This window comes from Macaca nemestrina, chromosome 7 (assembly GCF_043159975.1).
Source record: "Macaca nemestrina isolate mMacNem1 chromosome 7, mMacNem.hap1, whole genome shotgun sequence".
Classification (NCBI taxonomy): Eukaryota; Metazoa; Chordata; class Mammalia; order Primates; family Cercopithecidae; genus Macaca; species Macaca nemestrina.
The window spans coordinates 63,260,683-63,287,454 of NC_092131.1; the positions used below are offsets into that span (position 1 = coordinate 63,260,683).

Below are 26,772 nucleotides of genomic sequence, written 5' to 3' on the forward strand. Positions count from 1 at the left end.
TGAGAGTTGACTGAAGAAGATAGGTAAGTAAAAGTAAATGAAAAGGCCAGATGCGGTGGCTCACACCTGTAATTCCAGCACTTTGGGAGGCTGAGGCAGGCGGATCACTTGAGGTCAGGAGTTCAAGACCAGCCTGGCCAACATAGTGAAACCCCATCTCTACTAAAAATACAAAAATTAGCCGAGTGTGTTGGCACATGCCTACAGTCTTAGCCACTCGGGAGGCTGAAGCAGGAGAATCCCTTGAACCGGGAGGTGGAGGTTCCAGTGAGCTGAGATTGAGCCACTGCACTCCAGCCTGGGTGACAGATTGAGATTCCATTAAAAAAAAAAAAAAAAAGAAAAAGAAAAAAAGAAAAAGAAAAGAAAACATAGATAAGATTGCAGGAAAATTGGAAGCTAATTCATACAGTGGCTTGTACATTATTTGAAGCAGAAGGACAGAATTAAAGCTGCCCAAACTGAATTAAGCTGAAACAAAGACCCAAACAAAATAACACTCAATTGAACCATTTTAGTTGTTACTGTCTGTCTTAAGAATACAAACATTATAGCTTTCTTCTCAGAAGAACTTCTGGACAGTGTTTTTGGTTCTAATATAATTGTGGAAAAAATGTTGTAAATATAGAATGAACATCCCACAGATCTTCCTATTTTAGTCCCAGAGCCCCTTCTCTGCCCCAGGCTGGGTCCTCCTTGTCAGGCTCCGGATGTTCCCAGTAATGCCACTATTTCTATTATGTTGTAAAATAGCAATAAATTTAAAGAGTTAAATTTGAATCCGATTCATTGATTTTTTTTTTTTTTTTTTTTTTGAGACAGGGTCTTACTCAGTTGCCTGGGCTGGAGTGCAGTGACTTGGTGACAGCTCACTGCAGCCCCCAACTCCTAACCTCAAGAGATCCTCCCACCTCAGGCTCTAAAATGGCAGGACTACAGGCATGCCACCACAGTGGGCTAATTTTTATATATTATTTTTGGTAGAGACTGGGTCTTACTATGTTGCTGAGGTTGTCTTAAGTTCCTAGATTCAAGCAATTCTCCCACCTTGGTCTCCCAAAAGTGCTGGGATTACAGGCATGAGTCATGGTGTCCTGGCCTGAAGTCTTTCTTCTAAGAAAGAAAGAGAGAGTGAATATTCTCCCTTGTGTGCCAAATACCTTTGTATAAGAGACCTTACCTGTATGTATGAATATATATGTCTTTTTCACAGCCTTATCATGGTCGTTCTGTCTTAGAAATTATTTTCCTTTCCTCTCGTCATACACACAAATCTGTACAGAAATCCAAAGGAATGGTTGTCTGAAGAGAAGTTCATGGAAGCTGGTGTGGAGTAAAGTATTGGAGTAAAGTATCAGGAAGTGGGGATAGGTTTTTGGAATCAATGAGGACATGAATGATGAATTAATTACTATACATTAGCACAGGTTCATAGACCAGGACTCAAATAAATCAAGCTGATGCAATGAGAAATTTAATAGAATATAAAATATGGTCCACAATGGTAGTATGTATGGTATTTGTTTGGCTCCTGATTTTATATCATGATTTTATGATATAAAGGCCTGGAAGGGCTGTGTAAAAAGTTTTGAACCTGTATGATTTTTTGCTGAATTGAAGTTTCTGGACTAATTCATAATGGCTTAGAACATTTGTTCTGGGGTATAATGATGTTTGCAGATAAATATTGCTTCTCCATACATTTGTGAATGCTAGTGACCCTAACAAGTGAGTCCTTTATTTAGGTGCCTATCATAGTATACCAAATGTCATTCTAGAAATCCTGGGGACTCTATAAAAGCCTTATGGCCCTCCAAATGTCAGGAGATTCTGTGTGGGATTAATTGAATTAAGCATGAGTCTAAAGACAGCTATTTGATACTAAAATTGAAATAAATATTAAGGACAATTTTTCTCCTTATTAATATTCAATATAATGTTCTCTGCATTCTCAGGGAAGCCAAACACATCTCTCACAGGGTTAGGTACTATTTTATAAGGTAAGAGTAGAGGGAAAATATGTACAGATTGGGGCCTGGAGTCATGAGAATAAAATTGCAATGTGAGGCAGAGGTAGTGAATTATTTTCCTCTGTGTTTTGTTAGCAACAAGTTGTCAAGGGGAGCTTTCAAGACACATTAGTTTGAGAAAGAACAAATAAGACAAAAAGATCTAGTGTCAGATATAAATTAAAAGCTGTTTCTATAAATTTTAAGTGTCTTTCTCTCTCTTACAAGGAAAATTGTAGATCATTACTTTTTAAGTCAAATCTGAAGTTTGGCATTTGTGTCTCTGAAATCCCAGATCATTTATTATAACTTTTCTTTTTTGAGGTATTAGAATAATGCTCTGAAGGATAGTGATAATGCAGGTACTGTCTAAGCCTCTGGGGACTGGGAATAGTATGGAGTGATTTAGGGGCAACCAGACAATGCTTCATTACCTGAGAAACTGACCCTTCTCCGATCTGCTGTAAATGAGATCCGAAAACTTTCTCCATCCTATTATCTTGTCAATTCTTAGCATCAGTTTCTAACAAGAGAGTTGAAATGCAATATAGCTTTAGTTGGGAAAAAAAGTACTTAGGATTTAGTGGACTGTGACTTGGCTGCAAATCCAAATGGGTAATATTTAGCTTGTAATATGATTTTCTTCATGCATATTGCAGTGTTTAGATCTTGTAATGAAACCCGTGTTTCTTTCTATCAGTGATTCTCAAATAGAAAGCATTGGAGAAATCAAGGTGAACTTAAAAGGGGTATCTCTGGCACATCTGTGTATGAACATCGACCTTTTCCAGTGTGAAAATGGAATATTTTATTTCATGGAAATTAACCTTATTTTGTCACTTGCATCTGTTTACTATACTGTGCTGTTTGGAAGCTTGTGCTATCAAACTTCTGCTTCTCCTTGTCATAAAATTTATCTATGCATGCAAAGAAGCAGCTTTTTCCCCTTTTTTTTGTGTGTGGATGGGTGGGTGAGATAGTTCTATTTAGAAAGAATGAAAAAGAAAAAGATTTCATATACACTTATCATATACTGATTTGGTTAGACTTTTGGTTGTAAAGAATTCAGCCTGAATGAAACTGGGATACATTATAGGAACTATGTATTGGTGAAGAGGAACTAAAACAGCTCAAAATTCCAGCTTCTTTCTCTATCTTTTTCAGGGTCTCTCCCATAGCATCTCTGAATTGGTTCTGTGTTTGAGCCATTCTTTCTCTGCCAATTTCCCTTGCTTATTCAGATCTTTAATTCCTTTATAGTTCTGGCTGGCATAGAGCTCATTGATGTCGTCCTGCCTGACTGCTTTTAGCTTCAGCTCTTACAAATTGCTCCATCTCCTTGTGTTTCTGCATTCTTCAGATTCCTGAGAGTAAGAATCTTATTGTCTTAGCCCACCTTTGTGTTCCACATCATGCCATAAGTCACTGACCTTCCAGTTCTTGGTATGGTAGATTGCAAAGAGTCACAATTCCCCATCTCTCCCTGTAGCCACACCTTTGCAGTGTAACTATGCAGCTCCTCTCACCAAGAGATGGAGTCTATTTCTCTATCCTTGAATCTGGGCCAGCTTAATGACTCGATTTGGCCAATCTAATGGAGCAGAGGTGATGTGCAATTGTTGCTTGGTCCTCTGGGGGCTTTGAGCACTTGGAAACAGGCTGTGTGAATATGCCTGGGCTAGGCTTCTTGGAGAGATCGGATGGACTGAGATAAGCAGTCCCTGCTGAGTCATCTTAGACTAGGCAGCCCCCAGACACCTGGCAGCTGACTGCAAAATGCATGAGTGGGTCCAACCAAGATCAACTAACCCTGGTCCATATCAATTAGGTCAACCTGTTAGTTGAGCACAAGTAATTGCTGCCCCATATAATCATGAGCTAAATTAATGGCTGTTGTTTTAAACCACTAAGTTTTAAGGTGCTAATCTACTACTTTTGGTCAAATCAGCCACGCTAAGTATTTTGCTGGCATTATGGTACAAAATATGGTTGCCTGCCTCTTAGTGGTTTTGGGCAAGGCCATTTTATTTAGAAATCCATGTTTGCTTTTGTTTATTTAACAAATACTGAGTGCCTAAAAAGTGCCAGGAACTAGGCAACAGAAATCAAGGGTGATCAAAACTATACATCGTCCTTGCTGTCAAGGAGTTGATAGTGTCAAATAAATGGAACTTTTGCTTAGCACAGGAGGTAGACATTAATCACACAACCACTCCAAAAAGTATTTAATTATAAACTGAGTTGGGCTTTTAAGTGAAGACACATATTTTTATTAGAGCAACAGCAAAGACCTAGACTGTGTCTTGAAGGCTTACTGAGCATGTGGTGCTTAAGCCAAGATCACAAAATGAGAAGGATTAATTAGGGAAATAAGTTCAGAGAGGGGACTGTGGATGGAAGACTCCAGATCTGTGAGAAAATAATGTCTATTGTTTAAGCCAGCTAGACTGTGATATTTTGTTACAATAGCCTCAGCAAACAAATATAGCCCCCAAACAGCCATAGTAGATGAACATGAACTTGGATGGGAGGAAGTCATGGTGAGCGATAGAGACGTTTGATTTGATTGTAGAACTAGTGCAGTGTCTGTGGTGACAAGATATAAGGTGTGACTTTGGGGAGGATTGGTTTTATTAATATCCTTAATTTTAGTAGAATAAAATATCTGGCTATTATTAAAGGCTTTCCCCCTCTGGTTCTTCATTTTCATGTCTTGGCTACATTTTTCTTGGATTTTGTGGTCTGAGGCAGTAGTTCCCAAACCTGACTATCCATTATAGTCATTTAAACAAGGTAAATTTCTCATGTCCCAGCTCTGAAGAAATCTGATTTATTAAATCTCTGAGTACAGGAACTTGTATATTTAATTTCTATATATGAGACCATAAGTCCACAGTGGTTGTTTATTTACATTGTGGAATTAGAGGTTGTGTGAGTATAGATTTATTGAGGGTGACTTTGCTCAGAAATTCCAGGCATGCTTCGATCTTTAGATCATCTGCAATATGCCTCTTAACCACGTCTCCAACCTTAGCTCACACTTCCCTCATGAGACAATCGTAGTTAATACTTATTGAGAACGCATTTTATTCAAGGCATTTTGCTAAGTGATCTGGTTTTATATTCATTATACTTTGATGAAAGCACAGATAAGAATTCTGAGGCTCAGTAAGGTTAGAAATCACCTAAGATGGCAGAGATTGAGCTGAACTCAAACCAGTGAGACCATGCCCTGAAACATCGTTGTATGAAATCTCAGCTGTAAATGCACTGGTATAACTGTTGCTATTTCTGGACATGCCACATGAAACTTTTCCTTTGCTTATACTATTCATGCAGTTTGGAATTCGTTCCCCAATTTTTTCCATTTATTTAAGACTTAACCACCAAAGACCACCTCTTTCACAAAGTACTTCAATCATCACAGATAAGAATGATCTTTATTTATTTATTTACTTATTTATTCATTTTTAATGAAGAAAAGAGGTTTAATTAGCTCATAATTCTGCTGGTTGAGAAGTTCAAGGGCATGGGCCTGGCTTCTGGTGAGGGCTTTTGTGCCATGTCACAACATGGCGGAGAAGGTCAAAGGGAAGTGGACATGAGGAAGAGGGGGAAAGCTGAGGAGTCTCCTGGCTTTATAGCAACCCACTCTGATGGGAACTACCCATTCCCATGGGAACTAATCCAGTCTCAGAGAGCCGGAACTCACTACCCTGAGAGCAACACCAAGCCATTCCTGAGGGATCTGGAGCCTAAACACCTCCCACAAGGCCCCCCACCTCTCAAATGCTACCACACTGGGGATCCAATTTCAACATGAGCTTGGTGGGGACAAAGAAACCAAATCCAGACTGTGGCACCAGCCACCCCTGCCCAACCCAGCTCGTAGGTGGCATAAGGACAGGGGATCTTTGGAGTCTGTGGTCTTTCTCCCTGTGAGTTTCCAGATAAACACTATTCTTCATGTATACCTTATGGCCTCAGTAATGGGTGAATCTATGACCCTTTTCCACGAAGGACTCACAGAGAGAGGTTCATGAACTTACCCAAGGTCTCACAGTTAGCAAATGGGATTTGAATGTGGGTTCCAAATGTCAAATTTCCTCATTCTTTTTTTTTTTTTCTTTTTTAAGACAGAATCTCGTTCTGTTGCCAGGCTGGAGTGCAGTGGCACGATCTCAGCTCACTGCAACCTCTGCTTCCCGGGTTCAAGTGATTCTCTTGCCTCAGCCTCCTGAGTGGCTGGGACTACAGGCATGCACCACCACGCCCAGCTAATTTTTTTTATGATACTTTGAATTCTGGGTTACATATACAGAACGTGCAGGTTTGTTACATAGTGCCCTGGTGGTTTGTTGCACCCATCAACCCGTCACCTACATAGGCATTTCTGCTAATGTTATACCTCCCCTAGTCCCCCAGCCCTCAACAGGCCCCGGTATGTGATGTTCTCCTCCCTGTGTCCATGTGTTCTCATTGTTCACCTCCCACTTATGAGTGAGAACTTGCAGTGTTTGGTTTTCTGATCTTGTGACAGTTTGCTGAGAATGATGGTTTCCAGCTTCATCCATGTCCCTGTAAAGGACATGAACTCATCCTTTTTTATGGTTACATAGTATTCCATGGTGTATATGTGCCACATTTTCTTAATCCCAGTCTATCATTGGTGGGCATTTCAGTTGGTTCCAAGTCTTTGCTATTGTGAGTAGTGCCACAAGAAACATACATGTGCATATGTTTTTATCATAGAACAATTTATAATCCTTTGGGTATATGTCCAATAATGGGATTGCTGGGTCAAATGGTATTTTCAGTTCTAGATCCTTGAGGAATGGCTACACTGTGTTCCACAATGGTTGAACTAATTTACACTGCTGCTACAGTGTAAAAGCGTTCTTATTTTTCCACAACCTCTGCAGCATCTGTTGTTTCCTGACTTTTTAATGATTGCCATTGTAACTGGTGTGAGATGGTATCTCACTGTGGTTTTGATTTGCATTTCTCTAATGATTAGTGATGATGAGCTTTTTTTTTTTTTTTCATATGTCTGTTGGCTGCATAAATGTCTTCTTTTGAGAAGTGTCTGTTCATATCCTTTGCCCATTTTTTGATGGAGTTGTTTGTTTTTTCTTGTAAGTTTTTTTAAGTTCCTTGTAGATTCTGGATATTAGCCCTTTGTCAGATGGATAGATTGCAAAAATTTTTTCCCATTCTGTAGGTTGCCTGTTCACTCTGTTGATTTTTGTAAAAGGTGTAAGGAAGGGGTCCAGTTTCAGTTTTTTGCATATGGCTAGTCAGTTTTCCCAACACCATTTATTAAATAGATAATCTTTTCCCCATTGCTTGTGTGTGTCAGGTTTGTCAAAGATCAGATGGTTGTAGCTGTCTGGTGTTATTTCTGAGGCCTCCTTTCTGCTCCATTGGTCTATAAATCTGTTCTGGTACCAGTAACATGCTGTTTTGGTTACTGTAGCCTTGTAGTCTAGTTTGAAGTCAGGTAGCATGATGCCTCCAGCTTTGTTCTTCTTACCCAGAATTGTCTTGAATATGCAGGCTGTTTTTTTTTTCTGGTTCCATATGAAATTTAAAATAGTTTTTTTTCCAATTCTGTGAAGAAAGTCAGTGGCAGCTTGATGGGTATAGCATTGAATCTATAAATTACTTTGGGCAGTATGGCCATTTTCATGATATTGATTCTTCCTATCCATGAGCATGGGATGTTTTTACATTTGTTTGTGTCCTCTCTTATTTCCTTGAGCAGTGGTTTGTAGTTCTCCTTGAAGAGGTCCTTCATATCCCTTGTAAGTTGGATTTCTAGGTATTTTATTCTCTTAGTAGCAATTGTGAATGGGAGTTCACTCATGATATGGCTCTCTGTTTGTCTGTTATGGGTGTATAGGAATGCTTGCGATTTTTGCACACTGATTTTATATCCTGAGACTTTGCTGAAGTTGCTTATCAGTTTAAGGAGGTTTCAGGCTGAGACGATGGGGTTTTCTAAATATACAGTCATGTCATCTGCAAACAGACAATTTGACTTCCTCACTTCCTATTTGAATACCCTTTATTTCTTTCTCTTGCCTGTTTGTCCTGGCCAGAACTTCCAATACTATGTTGAATAGGAGTGGTGAGAGAGGGCATCCTTATCTTGTGCTGGTTTTCAAAAGGAATGCTTCCAGTTTTTGCCCAATCAGAATGATATTGGCTGTGGGTTTGTCACAAACAGCTCTTATTATTTTGAGATGTGTTCCATTGACACCTAGTTTATGAGAGTTTTTAGCATGAAGGGATGCTGAATTTTATCGAAGGCCTTTTCTGCATCTATTGAGATAATCATGTGTTTTTTGTCGTTAGTTCTGTTTATGTGATGGATTACATTTATTGATTTGCATATGTTGAACCAGCCTTGCATCCCAGGGACGAAGCCAACTTGATGGTGGTGGATGAGCTTTTTGATGTGCTACTGCAGTCGGTTAGCCAGTATTTTATTGAGGATTTTTGCATCAATGTTCATCAGGGATATTGGCCTGAAATTTTCTTTTTTTGTTGTGTCTCTACCATCAGTATGATGCGGTCCTCGTAAAATGAGTTAGGGAGGATTTCCTCTTTTTCTATTGATTCAAATAGTTTCAGAACGAGTGGTGCCAGCTCCCCTTTGTACCTCTGGTAGAATACAGCTGTGAATCTGTCTGGTCCTGGATTTTTTTTTGGTTGGTAGGCTGTTAATTACTGCCTCAATTTCAGGACCTGTTATTGGTCTCTTCAGGGATTCGACTTCTTCCTGGCTTAGACTTGGGAGGGTGTATGTATCCAGGAATTTATCCATTTCTTCTAGATTTTTAGTTTATTTGCATAGAGATGTTCGTAGTATTCTCTGATGGTAGTTTGTATTTCTGTGGGGTCGGTGGTGATATCCCCTATATCATTTTTTATTGCATCTATTTGTTTCTTCTCTCTTTTCTTCTTTATTAGTCTGGCTAGTGGTCTATGTATTTTGTTAATCTTTTCAAAAAACCAGCTCCTGGATTCATTGATTTTTTGGAAGGGTTTTTCATACCTCTATCTCCTTCAGTTCTGCTTTGATCTTAGTTATTTCTTGTTTTCTGCTAGCATTTGAATTTGTTTGCTGATGCTTCTCTAGTTCTTCTAATCGTGATGTTAGGGTGTCAATTTTAGATATTTCCAGCTTTCTCTTGTGGGCATTTAGTGCTATAAATTTCTCTCTACACATTGCTTTAAATGTGTGCCAGAGATTCTGGTACGTTGTGTCTTCGTTCTCATTGATTTCAAAGAACATCTTTATTTCTGCCTTCATTCCATTATTTACCCAGTAGTCATTCAGGAGCAAGTTGTTCAGTTTCCATGTGGTTATGCGGCTTTGAGTGAGTTTCTGAATCCTGAGTTCTAGTTTGATTGCACTGTGGTCTGAGAGACTGTTTGTTATGATTTCTATTCTTTTGCATTTGCTGAGGATTGTGCTGAGAAGAATGTATATTCTGTTGATTTGGGGTGGAGGGTTCTGTAGAAGTCTATTAGGTCCTCTTGATCCAGAGCTGAGTTCAAGTCCTAAATATCCTTGTCAATTTTCTGCCTTGTTGATTTATCTAATATTGACATTGGGATGTTAAAGTCTCCCACTATTATTGTGTGGGAGTCTAAGTCTCTTTGTAGGTCTCTATGGACTTGCTTTATGAATCTGGGTGTTCCTGTATTGGGTCCATATATATTTCGGATAGCTCTTCTTGTGATGTTGTTCCCTTTACCGTTATGTAATACCCTTCTTTGTCTCTTTTGATATTTGTTGGTTTAAAGTCTGTTTTAATAGAGATTAGAATTGCAACTCCTGCTTCTTCTTCTTCTTCTTTTTTTTTTTTTTGCTTTCCATTTGCTTGGTAAATATTCCTCCATCCCTTTATTTTGAGCCTATTTGTGTCTTTGCATGTGAGATGGGTCTCCTGAATACAGCACACTGATGGGTGTTGCCTCTTTATCCAATTTGCCAGTCTGTGTCTTTTAATTGGGGCATTTAGCCCATTTATATTTAAGGTTAATATTGTTATGTGTAAATTTGATCCTGTCATTATGCTGCTAGCTGGTTGTTTTGGCCGTTAGTTAATGCAGTTTCATCATAGTGTCGATGTTCTTTACAATTTGGTATGTTTTGGCAGTGGCTGGTACTGGTTGTTTCTTTCCACTTTTAGTGCTTCTTTCAGGAGCTCTTGTAAGGCAGGTCTGGTGGTGACAAAATCCCTCAGCATTTGCTTGTCTGTAAAGGATTTTATTTCTCCTTCGCTTATGGAGCTTAGTTTGGCTGGATATGAAATTCTGGGTTGAAAATTCTTTTCTTTAAGAATGTTGAATATTGGCCCCCACTCCCTTCTGGCTTGTAGGGTTTCTACAGATAAAACCATTGTTAGTCTGATGGACTTCCTTTTGTGAGTAACCCAACCTTTCTCTCTGACTGCCCTTAATATTTTTTCCTTCCTTTCAACCTTGGCGAGTCTGACGATTATGTGTCTTGGGGTTGCTCTTCTTGAGGAATATCTTTGTGGTGTTCTCTGTATTTCCTGAATTTGAATGTTGGCCTGTCTTTCTAGGTTGGGGAAGTTCTCCTGGATAATATCCTGAAGCGTGTTTTCCAGCTTGGTTTCGTTCTCCCCGTCACTTTCAGGTACACCAATCAAACGTAGATTTGGTCTTTTCACGTAGTCCCATATTTCTTGGAGGTTTTGTTCATTCCTTTTTATTCTTTTTTCTCTAATCTTGTCTTGTGTCTTTATTTCATTAAGTTGATCTTCAATTACCTGTATCCTTTCTTCCGCTTGATCAATTTGGCTATTGAAACTTGTGTATGTTTCATGAAGTTCTTGTTCTGGTGTTTTTCAACACCATCAGGTCATTTATGTTCTTTTCTACATTGGTTATTCTATTTAGCAATTCGACTAACTTTTTTTTGAAGGTTCTTAGCTTCCTTACATTGGGTTAGAACATGCTCCTTTAGCTCAGAGAAGTTTGTTATCACCCACCTTCTGAAGTCTACTTTTGTCAGTTCATCAATCTCATTCTCCATCCAGTTTTGTTCCCTTGCTTGCGAGGAGTTGTGATCTTTTGGAGGAGGAGAGGTATTCCAGTTTTTGGAACTTTCAGCCTTTTTGCGCTGTTTTTTCCCCCCGTATTTGTGGATTTATCTACCTTCGGTCTTTGATGTTGGTGATCTTCGGATGAGGTCTTTGAGTGGATATGCTAATCCTTTCTGCTTGTTTCTTTTCCTTCTAACAGTCAGGCCCCCTCTGCTGCCAGTGTGCTAGAGTTTGCTGGAGGTCCACTCCTGACCCTGTTTGCCTGGGTGTCACCAGCAGGGGCTACAGAGCAGCAAAGATTGCTGCCTGTTCTTTCCTCTAGAAGCTTCGACCCAGTGGGGCACCTGCCAGATGCCAGCCAGAGCTCTCCTGCGTGAGGCTCTGTTGGCCCCAACTGGGAGGTGTCTCCCAGTCAGTATACAAGGGGGTCAGGGACCCACTTAAGAAAGCAGACTGTCCCTTAGCAGATCTCGAAGGCTGTGATGAGAGGTCCCCTGCTCTCCTCAGAGAATAATAATCTTTAATAATTATTGTGTATGCCATGAATTAGAGCTTTCTGGGAAGCAATATCATCCTCTCAGATTCAAGAGTAAGATTTTGAATTATTTTTTGAATCTGAAAACCTAGTCAGCTTTTTGAATAGAGTTTCTCTGGAAATGTTGAAATGTGAATAGTGAGTGATAAGGCTTATAAGAATGAAAACTTATTAGAGAATGTAAAATCTGGGGTGTCTGGCCAGTTATTCATTTTCACTCTCTTATTTTCTTTTGCTTTTTTTTTTTGGTGTGTAAACATCACATAAATTCTATAGAATCAAGAACAATAGCATATGAAGATCTTAAATTATTAGGACATATTTAAATAAATGTTAAAAAATATTTTAGTTAACATTTCCCTCACATTACCTTCCAGTCTTTAAGAATATGCTTAGACTGTAAACAATAAAACTGGAGAAGTTCCACGTTTGTTTAATGAAAATATCAACACAGATGAAGTGTTCATGATATTCCCCCCCAAAAAATGAATTTAAAATCCATTGTGTATTAAGGAAAAGTAGTTCATGTCTTTTATTTTGTGTCAAAATGTCACTAAATTTGTGACCTCTGTTGTGGAAATCTCTTGAAATTTACTTAGCAAACTGCAGTTTTACTTCCAAGGTTATATTGATTTCATAGCATTTTGTAGTTGTCACATCTTGACATGAACCGTAAAGTGTATTTTGAATTCTCAGTGCGTTTTATTAGATCTTTAAATCAATTACTACTAATATGATGAGAAATTCAGAGTTTTCAACCACAAGTACTATGCTCAGAACTTCAACTTGACAGTATATGAGATTGGAAAATAAATGAATTGAATTGAACCCAAGTTTTCTGACTCCTAAATCAGGTTTCATTCCAGCGAACAGTTCTGCTTAATAGGTGATAATTTACTTTGATCCCCATAAGTTAAGTGAATTGGAGATTATAACAGTAGCACTTGAACTCATATTTACATGCTTATGTTAGAAGGAAATTTGAGATGAGAAAGAGGGTTGATGTGGTTAGTGTAAGAGTGTCTTAATGGGAGATAAGATTCAGAAAAAGTGGAGAGAATTTTGATTGTTTACACATTAATGCAAATTTGTATATGGGTCCAAGTCCATTTTTATTTTTTATTTTTTTGCCTATCAAATTGTTTTTCTTGTTCTTCCTCTCTGTTATTTCTTGCTCTGTTCTTCCTTCTCAATTTTCTCCTTACTTCTTTATCCTATTACTTACAAATGAAAGCATTTTTTGCTTGTTGGATTTAATGGATAAACTGCCTCACTTGAATTACAGTTAAACAGCAAATTCATGAAGACCTAGTTGCCTCTCTCAGAAGAGAAAGGTAATTTCTCTTTTTAAAAGAGTGTGTAGTTCAGTGGATTTTTGTGTTTTCACAGAGTTGTGCAACCATTAGCATTATTTGATTCCTGAACATTTTCATCACCTTAAAAAGAATCTCCATCTGATATTATCCAGCAATTCCACTTCAGGTCATATCCAAATGAACTGAAAGCAGGGTCTTGAATAAATATTTGTGTACCCATATTCACAGTAGCATTATTCACAAGAGTCAAAAGGTAGAAGCAACTCAAGTGTTCATCGTTAGATGAATGGATAAACTAAATGTGGTATATAATACAATACATATTATTCCACCTTAGAAAGGAAGGAATTTCTGACATATGCTAAAACACAGATGAACTTTGAGGAAATTATGCTAAATGAAATAAGCCATCTCACAAAAATACACTATGATCTCACTTATATGAGATAGCTAGAGTAGTTAAATTCATGGGGACAAAAAGTTGAATGGTGGTTGCCAGGGGCTGGGCTGGTGAGAGGTGTAAGTTGGAAGTTAGCATTAAATGGGTACAGAGTTTTAGTTTTTCAAGACCAAATGAGTTCTGGAGGTGGATGTTGGTGATGGTTGCACAATAATGTGAATATATTTAATACCATTTAACTGTAGACTTAAAAATGGTTAAGATGGTACATTTTATATACTCATATTTTATTACAGTGAAAAAAAAAGAATCTTTGTCTATTCACATTAGCATCACTCTCCATTGTCTCTTTCTCCAGCCTCCGGCAACCACTAATCTACTTTCTATTTCTGTATGTTTGCCTATCTGTACACTTCATATAAATGGAATCATTCACTATGTGGCCATTTATGCTTGGCTTCTTTCACTGAGCATGTTTTCAAGATTCATTCGTGTTGTACCATGAATCAATACTTCATTCCTCTTTTTTTGTTTTTTTGAGGAAGGGCATTTGGCCCTACCCTCCAGCCCCAGTACTTCATTCCTTTTTATGACTAAATAATTTATTTTATATGAATGTGCCATATTTTGTTTTTTCATTTATCAGTTGATGAATGCTTAAGTTGTTTCCAATTTTTCTTGATTGTGAATAATGCTGATATGAACATCTTTGTACAAGTCTTTGTGTGAGTGTTTTCATTTCTACTGTGTGTGAAGTAGTATCTTGTGGTTTTTATTTGCATTTCTGTAATTACTAATGATCTTGAACATGTAATTTGCTTCTTGGTTAGTTGTATAACTTCTTTGGGGAAATGTTATTCAAATTGTTTGCCCATTTTTTTTTTTCTTATTGAGTTGTTAGAGTTCTTTATGTATTCTCACATTCTAGGTGTAAGACTTTTATTGGATACATGTATGACTTTCAATATTTCTCCAATTTTTTGGGTTGTCTTCTCATTTTCTTAATGATTTTGTCATTCGTCATATCTAAGAAAACATTGTCTAACACAAGGTCACAAATATTTACTCCAATGTTTTCATCTAAGACTTATAAAGTATTAGCACTTACATTTAGGTCTACAATTCATTTTGAGTTAATTTTTGTGTATGGTGTGAATTAGGAGTCCAAATTATTACCATTATAGTTTTGCATATGGATATTCAATTTTCCAAGCACCATATATTGAAATGACTATCCTTTTTTCATTGAATTTTTTGGTACCTTTGTTAAAAAACAATTGACCATAGAAATAAGGGTTTATTTCTGGATTTTCAATTATATTACATTGATGTACATGTCTGTCCTTATGCCAGTACCACACTTTCTTGGCTACTTTATAGTAAGTTTTGAAATCAGAAGTATGAGCCTTCCAACTTTATTCTTCTTTTCCAAGATTGTTTATTTTGGGTTCTTTGTATTTCCACATGAACTTTTGGAAGAGTTTGTCAATATCTGCATGTAAGCTAACAGGGATTTTGATAAATTGTGTTGACCCTGTAGATTAATTTGGAGAGTATTGAACTTTGAACAATATGTGTTTGCTGAGTCATGAACATAAATTGTCTTTCCATTTGTTTAAGATTTTAAAAATTTTGTTCAGTGATGGTTTGTGTTTTTTGACATGCAAGTCTTACATATTTTGTTTAAATTTAATGTTAAGCATTATGTTCTTTTTTATGCTATTGAGAATGGAATTATTTCCTTAGTTTCATTTTCAGACTCTTCACTGGCAGTGTATAGAAATGCAATTGATTTTTATGTGGTTATGTACTGTGACCTTGATGAAGTCATTTACTAATTCTAGTGAATTCATTAGGATGATTCTTCTTCTTCTTCTTCTTCCTCCTCCTCCTCCTCCTCCTTTCCTCTCTCTTTTTAGAGACAGGATCTTGCTCTGTCATCCAGGCTAGAGTGCAGTGGTGCAATCATAGCTCACTGCAGGACTGAACTCCTGGCTCAAGTGATTTTCCCATCTGAGTCTCCCAAGTAGCTGGAACTATAGGTGTGTGCCATCATTACTGTTACTTTTTTTTTTTTTAATTTTTAAAAGGAGATATAGGTCTCACTAAGTTGCCCAGGCTAGTCCGAACTCCTGGCCTCAAGCTATTCTTGAGGGATTACGAGTAGCTGCAATTACAAGTGCGTGTACCCCACTTGGGCAGGATTTTCCATATACAAACCATATTGTATTTGAATAAAGAGGTTTACTTCTTTCTTTCAAATCTGGATGTCTTTTATTTCTTTTATTTGCTCAATTGCCCTGACTTCAACTTCTAGTACAATATTGAATAGAAGTGGTGATAGTGGACTTAGCCTGCTTTGTTCAATGAGGAAAACTGAATCTAACAATCAGGAAGTATTTAATACAGACATACTAGGTGTTATAATGCAGTGGTTAAGAGAAGGTACTTGTTGTTATAATCCTTAGTTATATCATGTATAATATGGGAATTATAATAATATCTAACTCACAGGTTTCAGTGAACTAATATATATAAAGTGTTTAGCAGAGTGTCTAATGTTACTCCAGTAACATTAAAGAAATGGAACACACTATTATTATTATCTTACTATATAACTTCTTAAAACAATCAAGCTATTACAACATCATATCTTTCTATATTTTCTAGAATTATCTCCTCTTCAACCCTGTCCTGGGGACTTTTGGTTACTTATTTATATTATTATTAATATTCTTCTTCTTTTGGTACCTTACTCTCCACTACCTACCTCAACAATAAATGAATCAAATAGTAAAGTGGTGAATGTCAGTAGCATTGCATTCATTTTTACTTAATTTTATCATTGCTTTATATAGGTGAGGGTATTAAATATTGGATATTTTGCTGTTTGATTCACATCTTTCACATGGTGAGGATCACAGATATTTTAAGAGAAGCTAAAAGATTATTTAATATTTTATTTATTGTTTAAATGCTCTTCCTAGACAATGCTGTTCAGTTATGTGACTGCAGTTGCCATGTATTTGTCAAGGTCTCCACGATCTCTATTTCTAGCCATACTACCTCCATTTCTTCAGTTCTCCACATCTGTCCCCTGAATTTACAATTCCTTCATTGAATATCCTAATGTTTTGTCAACTAATGTCCCTAGAAATCTTCTCTTTCAAAATACAGTTTTTTTCTCCCCCAATTTTGCTTCTGGCATCCCCATCTCAAAGGTAGTTAATTCATGTAGCCGTTTAAATCAGAAAGCATGGGATGACTCTCTCCCTCATTATCTATGCTTAGTTACTCACTAACTCATTATTACTTTGAAATCTATACTGTAAATATCTTTTGAATTTGTCCCAACTTTTCCTCCTACACTGCCGTGGCAACGACTACTATTTTTATGTAAGCCTTTATTAGGGCTAGTTCAATAGTTTCCCTAGCTCCAGTATCTTTTCATACAGTCCATTTTCCACACAGGTCACAATGCTCATCTTTCTAAATATGTGACTTATCATGTGCCTTCACTGCTTAGACACTTTAGTGTCTTCTCATCACCTGGATAAAGCCCAAATCTCTTCCAGACTCCTTAGTGGAGCTACAAGGCCCTAGCCCTACATGATCTGTGCCAGATCCGCTTTTCTAACATCTTTTCTGCCAACCTCTTGAACAAAGTCTCACCTTTGCCATTACTTTATAAGAAAGGATGAAATGTTAGATAGTGTTTCACATGTTTTACCTGAATTGCTCATAATTCTTAGAACATGCCATAATTTTTTATGCCTCTGTGTGGGGCATGTTATATCCTATTGAAGTCTTCCTTGTTTTCTGTGTGTCCTTGTGGTGTTCCTCATGCTATGCTTTAAGACTTCTAATGCTATTCATGTCTCTTATAGCCTATCAGAGTAACTTTATTTATTTTTTAAAAAATAAGTCTATCTTACCCTCTAGATTGTCAGTGCCTTCAGAATCAGAAATTAACCTTATTTCTGTGTTTTTTTTTTAGCCCTGTCACTGTAATGCCTGGAAAACTGACATATTAATAAATATTTGTTGAATGAATGAATAAAGGAATGAACACAAAACACAGGGGCCACCTAGCAATTTATATTCTACTGATTACATCGTGATAATGCTTTTTATGGTTTTAAGTGAAATGTGAACAGGGGGTTTTAAGCTTCAAAAGACTGTTACATGTATTCTTGTGATATTTGACATGTTAATCTTATGAAAATAGAATAATTACAAATGCTATTTCTAAATGGCTTAATTTCTTATCGAGGGTCACTGCTCAAGGATAAAGTTGATGAGATTGTGCTGAATAATAATGTGCAAGTAACATTTCTCTGGATGATTAAGCTGCGAATTACAACAAAAAGAAGAAATACTTGATATTACGGGTTTGAGACTCTGCTGATTGGTAGTGCCAGCATGTAAATGTGCCTGTTCAGTGCTGCAGATTACATTTCTCGAGGATTTCATGGCTCTAGCTTGTTCATGCTTATCATTAATAAAAGAAAGTAAATTTTGGGTGTACTTCAAATGCTTGATATACACCCACATTAAGACCTATATGCACATAAACCATGTATCTCTTTAATATTATTGAATAATGTTGCATAAATAAAGGATGATTCACAAATGTAATAGCTACTTTGTGTGAAACATGAAAGACAACATTATATCCAGGTTTAGCTCATGATGCAAGTTCACAATCATGAGATAAGTGATAAGATAAATAAAACTGGGTGGTGGTGTGTTAGGAATGGCCAGTTTGGAATGAAGAACACGACATAACTACTCAAATACTATTAACCCAAATGTTTTAAATGGTATCTGAACAGAAAATAAAAATAATTTTGCACAAATTTAAGTAATAACAGTGAAAGTAGATTGAGGCATGCTTTCTGAGGAAAGTATATTGTAACACTACTGCTATGGTTTGAATGTGTCACCCACAAGTTCATGTGTTGGAAACTAATCTCCAATGCAGCACTCTTGCATATGCAAATTATTCTAACATAACTAATTTTAGATACTTACAGAAAGTGTACATAGACATGGGCAAAAACTTAATGACTAAAACACCAAATTGATAGCAACAGAAGCCAAAATTGATAAGTGGGTCATTTTTAGTTTAATCTAATTAAACTAAAGAGCTTCTGTACAGCAAAAGAAACTGTCATCAGAGGGAACAGGCAACATAGAGAATGGGAGAAAATTTTTGCAATCTATCTGTCTGACAAAGAGCTAATATCCAGAATCTACAAGGAGCTTAAACGAATTTACAAGAAAAAACAAACAACCCTATCAAAAAGTGGACAAAGGATATGAACAGACACTTCTCAAAAGAAGACACACTTCAAAAGAAGACATTTATGCGGCCCCCAAACATGAAGAAAAGCTCATCATCACTGGCCATTAGAGAAATGCAAATCAAAACCACAATGAGATACCATCTCATGCCAGTTGGAATGGCGATTATTAAAAAGTCAGGAAATAACAGATACTGGAGAGGATGTGGAGAAATAGGAACACTTTTTATACTGTTGGTGGGAGTATAAATTATTTCAACCATTGTGGAAGATATCGTGGTGATTCCTCAAGGATCTAGAACCAGAAATACCATATGACCCAGCAATCCCATTACTAGGTATATGCCCAAAGGATTATAAATCATTCTACTATAAAGACACATGCAAATGTATATTTATTGCAGCACTATTTACAATAGCAAAGACTTGTAACCAACTGAAATGCCCATCAGTGATAGACTGGATAAAGAAAATGTGACACATATACACCATGGAATACTATGCGGCCATAAAAAAGGATGAGTTCATGTCCTTTTCAGGGACATTGATGAAGCTGGAAACCATCATTCTCAGCAAACTGTCACAAGATCAGAAAACCAAATGCCGCATGTTCTCACTCATGAGTGGGAGTTGAACAATGAGAACACATGGACACAGGGAGGGGAACATCAGACACTTGGGCCTGTCACGGGGTTGGGGGTTAGGGGAGGGATAGCATTATAAATACCTAATGTAGATGATGGGTTGATGGGTGAAGCAAACCACCATGGCATGTGTATACGTATGTAACAAACCTGCACGTTCTGCACATGTATCCCAGAACTTAAAATATAATAATAAAAACAAGAAGAAAAAGAAAGTGTGTGCCCTCAAATTTGAGGAAATATATCAATTTCCTCATATATTGATTCAAACAATATTTTTCCCTTCCTTTGTGGTGAGAAGAAGGATAAGAAATATAATAATGGACACTAAATATCTGGAGATTTATAGACAAGATCCACAGTGATGGGGAAAGAGTAAGAACTAGAGCTCAGAAAATACTGACTCTAGTCTTGGCTCTCACAGAAACTTTCCAGCTCTGGGCAAGTCTCTTGATCTCTGAGCTTTCCTCTTCATGTGAAAAGGATGTGATCATAATGCTCTCCTTCTTTCCCTTCTTCCGTCAGAGTTCTGATGTTGAGATCAAATGAGATAATATAAATTTGTTTTCTCCTTTCTCTACAATGTTCAATAGGCAGAGCAAAGAGGGTATTGTGATAACCACTGTCTTCAGGGCTTGAAGAAATAAAGTGAACTTGAATAAATAAATCAATGTCACATCATAAAGAAAAATACAGGAAGAAATCTAAGAGAAGAAGTGTGGGGTCTCCCTAACAAAATTTAATGTTATGAGATTAAAAATTGCTTTTTTCCAAGGCTTTATGAAGCAGTGTGTCTTTTAAGTACCATTGCTGAAATAGTCTCTGTTTTCTTCAGTTATACTCTTAAGAAGACTTACTTTAAAAAAATAATAAGAGGATTTCTTACAGAACAATCACAGAATTATAAATGGGAATTGATTATATTAGAATTTCATTGATTTGGGAATTATGAGTGAACAGCACAAGCAGAAGATGAGAAATGGAGAGAATAAATTGAGAATACCCTTTGAGGTTCAATGATGTAAATCTTTCTTCATTCCTGACCACAATATTTTGCCTTTTAAAGCATTGTATCATAGAATATTAATGTCCAAATTAAGCATTTGCATCTCTTAAGCTATCAACTGGGGAACAGGCTTGGAATAGTATAAATACTAAAAATTTTCAAAAAATTATTACTTAAATGGATAAAAATCAAACTCTATATTTTATAAAATGTGTTGGAGACATGTCAAGTTTCATTCTGCAATAAATATGCTGATTTAGTCTCTTCACATCTATTAATTGGAAGAATCAGGCATGCTTTCTGAGGAAAGTATATTGTAACACTACTGCTATGGTTTGAATGTGTCACCCACAAGTTCATGTGTTGGAAACTAATCTCCAATGCAGCAGTGTTGGGAGGTGGGTCCTAATAAGAGGTTATTAGATGAGGACTCTGCTCTCATGAATGAATTAATATTGTTATTACAAGAGTGGATCAGTTTAGTTATTGTTAGTAGATTTGTTATAAAAGTTAGTTCAGGCCAGGCATGGTGGCTCACACCTGTAATCCTAGCATTTTGGGAGGCTGAGGCAGGAGGATCACTTGAGGCCAGGGGTTCCAGGCCAGCCTGGCTAATACGGCAAAACCCTGTTTCTACTAAAAATACAAAAATTTGCTGGGCATGGTGGCGTACACATATAGTCCCAGCTACCTGGGAGGCTGAGGTGGGAGGATCGCTTGAACCCAGGAGGCGGAGGTTGCAGTGAGCCAAGATTACACCACAGCACTCCAACCAGAGCAAAAGAGTGAGACTCTATCTCAAAAAAGAAAAAAAAAAAAGATAGTTCAGTCCCGTTGAAACAGGCCCAGTATTCCCATAGACTGTTCTTTTGGATAAACATAGACATTGACCATTCTGCTGTCAAATATTGAAACTTGTATTTGTTTTAGAGTTCCTTTCTCAGGGAAGAACTTTCATGCCTCTCAAAAAAGTACCAAAGATCTGAAACTCATCAGATCATGGTACTAGATGTCTTCTCACCCCTCCCTAGTTCCTGTCTTCTTACACATTATGAAATTTTTTCCCTGCTATATAAACTACTAGTTTTAGTCAGTCAGGGAGATGGACTTGAGACTGAACTCCCATCTCCTTGCCTGCAGCACCCTATTAAAGCCTTCTTCCTTGGCAATACTTGTTGTCTTGGTGATTGGCTTTCTGTGAGGTGAGCGGCAGGAACTAGACCAAACTCCTGGTGCTTCAGTAACACCCTCTTGCTCTCTTGTTCTTGCACTCTCTTGACCTTCTGCTTTCTGCCATAGGATGATGCAACATGAAGGCACTTCAGATGCCAGTGTCGTGCTCTTGGACTTCCCAGCGTTCAAAACTGTAAGCCAAAAAATTTCTGTACATTATAAATGATCGAATTTGTGGCATTCTGTTATAGCAATACAAAATGGATTAATATAACTGCCTTTAGTCTTGAAAAACTGTGAAACTGGGAAGTTGGGTGACTTCAAATTGGACAGACACTAATACCCATTCATTATCAGAGAATAAGATAATTTAATTTGTTTTTTACTAAGTGCTTCTGTTTATCAGTGTCTAGTTGAGTATTAAGAAAGAGAATTTTATGTTAAAAGAGAGAGAGCCATAGATCTCTGATTGCTTTGTTAATGTCAAGGATCGTAGATACTTAGATTTGGCTCTGCTCCTTGACACTTTAAATAGTTTTCAATTTTCTCCATGGTAGCATTCAAATTGATTCCTGTTCTACTTCTTTTATAATATTCTTATTTCATATTCCAGAGAAAATTAAATACAGGTACTATAAACCTCAGTAACTCACCAAGAGAAAGATAAAGGGAAGGAGTACATGAGTCAGAGGATGATCTTTAATCCTGCAATCCCTACATTGTATGCTTAAAGGGTGAAGGGTATAGACCTTCTTGAACCATAGACACCTGACAATCAGGTTGCCCTGCTTTGCTCAGGACCAAAAGCCAGAGACAGAGAATGAATAAGGGCCCTCATGTACATTTTGAAGTATTTTTAATGATCATTCTCTTTACTATTTTTTTCCTTGTATAAAATGTGCTATTAGAAAATGTAATTGAAAAGATATAAGTAAATTCAATTTCTTGGATTTGTTGTTGGGATGGTGTATGTAACTAAACACCATGGCTTTTTGTGAGTAAAGTTTACAGTAGTGGTTATATTAACATTTTTCTTCGAACAAGAGAAGTTCATTTTGGATTCAAACAATACCCATTCTGAATGGGAACAGATACTTAAAAATATAGAGTTTAATAATAGTTTAGCTATTCTCTATCCACTAAGAAGTTGATCTCAATTCAGAAAAAACTTTAAATAAATTATTTGCCCTTTTCTTTTAAAAATATTTGGCACTAAATGACTCCTACTAATATTTTTAGAAAATACAGAACAAAATAGAACCTTTGATAATTCACTTTAAAAATAATTCAATAACTGTTTCTTGTACAAATAAGGATCTTTTCACATTGCATGTTTTAGTCACTAAAAATATCCTCTTATAAATGAAGACTTAATAATTTTGGTTTTCAGCACTTGATGTTTAAAAGCTACTTTATAAAATGTACATTGGATCTCTATTATTTACTAATATCATTTTTTTCCTCTTCACTTGATACCAATTTTCTTCCATTGCATAAGCAGTCTCAGAGATGAGAATCTGCACGTAATCAATTTCTTCAGCGTTTCTTTATACACAGGATAAGTGAGACTATACAGCTTGGAGAGGCAGGGTACCATGTTAGCTGCCAACAAATATTCAGTGTGTTATCACATGGAAAACAGTGAAACTTACTAATGTAATTCCAGAAACCAGGGATAGAACTAATGGGTGGGATTTTAAAAATGGGGAGCATACATTGATTCAATATAAGAGATAAAAGTTTAATAAATAAAATTGTCAAAAAGTGGAATGGACTGCCTTGGAAAATAATACATTTCCCAGAACAAAATGTTGATTAACCACTTGTTCAAATATGTAACAAATAGGGGGTAGAACTAGAGGGCCTCTATGATGGAAAAATTATGATATATAATTTTTTATTGTGAAAAGCATATCAAGAAGATAAGTGGGAGGATGTATTAAAGTTTCTTTAGAACTACCATATGATTTCTAATAAGGCAACCCTTATTACTTTCCAAGCAACATAATTAACTACTTCTTTTCATAGTTATTCTTACCGTCTGTGCCTTTCCTCTGTGGAAATTAGTTATTTACTTAAATTTTGGTTATTTTTGAAAGTATTTACTGTATGGCTTTTAATAAACATTTATCAAGAATGTATCTTTTCTTAACTTTTATTTATATGTGGTGAAAATAGTGGTATATTTAACAGATTTTTAATTTACTGCCTGTACCCCTACTTCCCTTCCTCCTTCTCTCACAGAGTACCACCTGCTGGACCACATGACTCCTGCTCCCACATCTCTGTCTGGGAACCACTACACAGATATGCTTTCTACCACAAAAATTAACCTGTCTATCTGGGCCTAGGGTTCCTGGTTTGTGCTGTGGAATAGAGCTATCTTTATGTTAGCATGGAGAGTGGTATCTGGTTGGCATGCTTAATCTTCATTATTCATCCTAAAATGAACTTGCCAGAGGACATATCCTGACACAATCACAGAAGTTGCAGTCAGCTCTTCCATGCAGGGGAAATACTTGACCTATATCATATAATGGCAGAGAAATTTCCTTTCAGCCACTGATAGCAATTAATTTAGTCATCACTGACAAATATTAATGAAAAGCCATTAAGAATCTTTCCAATGTGTCCAGCAAGCCAACAACAAAACCAGGGATCAAACAAATGTAACTGTCAGGATACTTCAGGAAGCAAGATAATGTAGAAAGTTGTAATTCAGTTCACAGAAGGATTTGAATCATAGCTCAGATGCTGCTATTAAAAAGGAATAATCAGAAAAACAAAGAGTATTGAAATGAAAAAAATGCTTTCTGAAATAAAAATAATTATCCAAAAGTAGGGTTGGAGAAAAACCAGTCAAGGAAATAAACATCCCAAAATATGAGCTAAAAGCCAAAAAGTAGTAAAATATGAGATAAAAAGTAGTGAGGCATTGATGATCAATGTGAGTGATTCATTATATCTGTCTAATAGAATTTTCAGTGAAAAAGAACAGAAAAAACTAAGTAAAAAAAAAAGTTTTGCTGCACCTTAAAGATGACACAAACATTCATATTAAAAAGGTGGGGCCGATTGAGACCCGACTAGTTGTATCTCTGTGAAATTCTAAGATACCAAAGAAAACAAGAAGATTCTAAAGAATAGGTTACCTACAAAGGAACAGGAATCAGAATGGCATCACTCTGTCCCTCAAGTACACTGGCTGCATGACAACAGAGTGGTCCCGCAGGGTTCTGAGAGGCAATGATCATCGGAAGCTTTAATACTATCAAATGTGAGGCAGTTTAGAGATATTTCTAGGGATATATGGGCTTAGCAAGTTTACTTTTTATGCACATTTTATTTAAAAGTTATGCAAGAATGAGTTTTAGCTAAAGAAAAACAAAGTACAAGAAAGAGAAAATTATGAAATCTAAGAAATAGTGAACGTAATCCAGGAGGTCAGTGGAAAGAAATCTTAGGGAATCACTTGTCTGGTAGGCTTGAAAAGCAATTGCTCCAAGCTGGAGCTAGAGGTATTGTTTTCAAAAGTTTTGTCTTCAAAAAAGAGGTAGATGTTTTATTTCTTTTAAGAAAGGAAATGATAAAAGCCAAGTGGTATTTAACTGCTTCACCCAAAAGTAATGGCACTGGTGATGTCTAAAGCCTCTTCTCAGTCTCAAAGTCTGTAATCATTTGGTGGTGTTTACCCCACCTCTAGTTCTGGCTTATTCCCATTTTTGTGTTATTTTTTCTATTCTTCTACCTATGAAGAAAATGGTAAATGTAACTCCCACTATTACATTTCTTATTTAGTAGTACAGGCTTATATTATAGTTGCAGAATAATTACATTATTCAAAAAATCTATTCTTCCAAGACATAAATATATTTACTTCTTTTTGAGATTGTGTGTTACAGAAAGCAAAATGTCTTTTGGGTAAATTGTTTCAGCTGTTAGGAGTAATGTCTATATATCTCTTATAAAACTACAACGGTAATATTCTTTCTATTATTATCATATTTAAATTATTACCATACTCAAAGTGGTTTTGTGATTGTTCCATTAAATCTAGGAGATTTCTAGAGTAGTAACTTCTTTCTGCTCTAGTTTTCCACTTTCTTTCGATTACTGTCTTTTTTTTCTTATTATAAAATGTCAAAATTGTTTTTAAGTGTGAAAGTAATATGATTGAAATGTTAGAAAATGAGAAATGTTTTAAACAGAGATTACTGGCTTCTGTAGTGAATATATATTTCTCTTTGTTCAGTTATGTTTTTGTACTTCTTCCTATTGGCCTAGGGTACTTTGACTCCTCAGTTACCTGATAATTGCTTATAACTTTTTTTCTATTTGTTTGAGACATTAGTAGATTTGGCAATTACCTTTTCTTATTTCATGAAAAGTGTTCATTAAAGGTATTAAATGATCCCTACTTTAATCTTTTCTTTATATATCCCTAAAATAACCATATTACTCATTTCCCTGTAATTGCTAGAAAGACAATTTAGCATTTGCTCCAAATACTGTCTAGCTTTTGTGGCTTTGGACACTAATACAGTTTGGCTGTGTCCCCACCAAAATCTCATCTTGAATTGTAGTTTCCATAAACCCCAGGTGTCGTGGAAGGAACCAGTGAGAGGTAATTGTATTATGGGGTTGGTTACTCCCATGCTGCTGTTCTCATGTTAGTGAGTGAGGTCTCAGGAGATCATGGATGTATAAGGGGCTTTTCCCCCTTTGCTCAGCACTTCCCCTTCCTGCCACTATGTGAAGAAGGACATGTTTGCTTCCTGAGGCCTTCCCAGCCCTGCAGGACTATGAGTCAATTAAACCTCTTTCCTTTATAACTTACCTAGTCTCAGGCAGTTCTTGGAGCAGCATCAGAATGAATGGGCTAATACAGTAAATTGGTACTGGGAGTGGGGCACTACTGTAAAGATACCCCAAACTGTGGAAGTGACTTTGGAACTGGGTAACAGGCAGAGGCTGGAACAGTTTGGAAAGCTCTGAAGACAATAGGAAGATGTGGGGAAGTTTGGAACTTCCTAGAGACTTATTGAATGGCTTTGACCAAAATGCTGATAATGATATGGATGATGAAGTCCAGGGTGAGGTGGTCTCAGATGGAGATAAGGAACTTGTTGGGAACTGAAATAAAGGTGATTTTTGCTGTATTTTAGTAAAGAGACTGGCAACGTTTTGCCGCTGCCCTACAGATTACTGAAGAGACATAATTTAAGATATCTGACAGAAGAAATTTCTAAGCAGCAAATCATTCAAGATGTGAGTTGGGTGCTATTAAAAACATTCAATTT

At 36.6% G+C, this 26,772-nt stretch overlaps 1 long non-coding RNA gene across 1 annotated transcript in view; it reads left to right on the forward strand.

The window, feature by feature from the left end:
• LOC105481906 (uncharacterized) overlaps nt 1-26,772 on the forward strand; it is a 101,590-nt gene that overhangs the window by 64,117 nt on the left and 10,701 nt on the right. The window contains exon 2 of the long non-coding RNA XR_011625370.1: nt 21,599-21,665. This is a non-coding gene — a long non-coding RNA (uncharacterized lncRNA). The remainder of the gene's footprint in view (nt 1-21,598; nt 21,666-26,772) is intronic.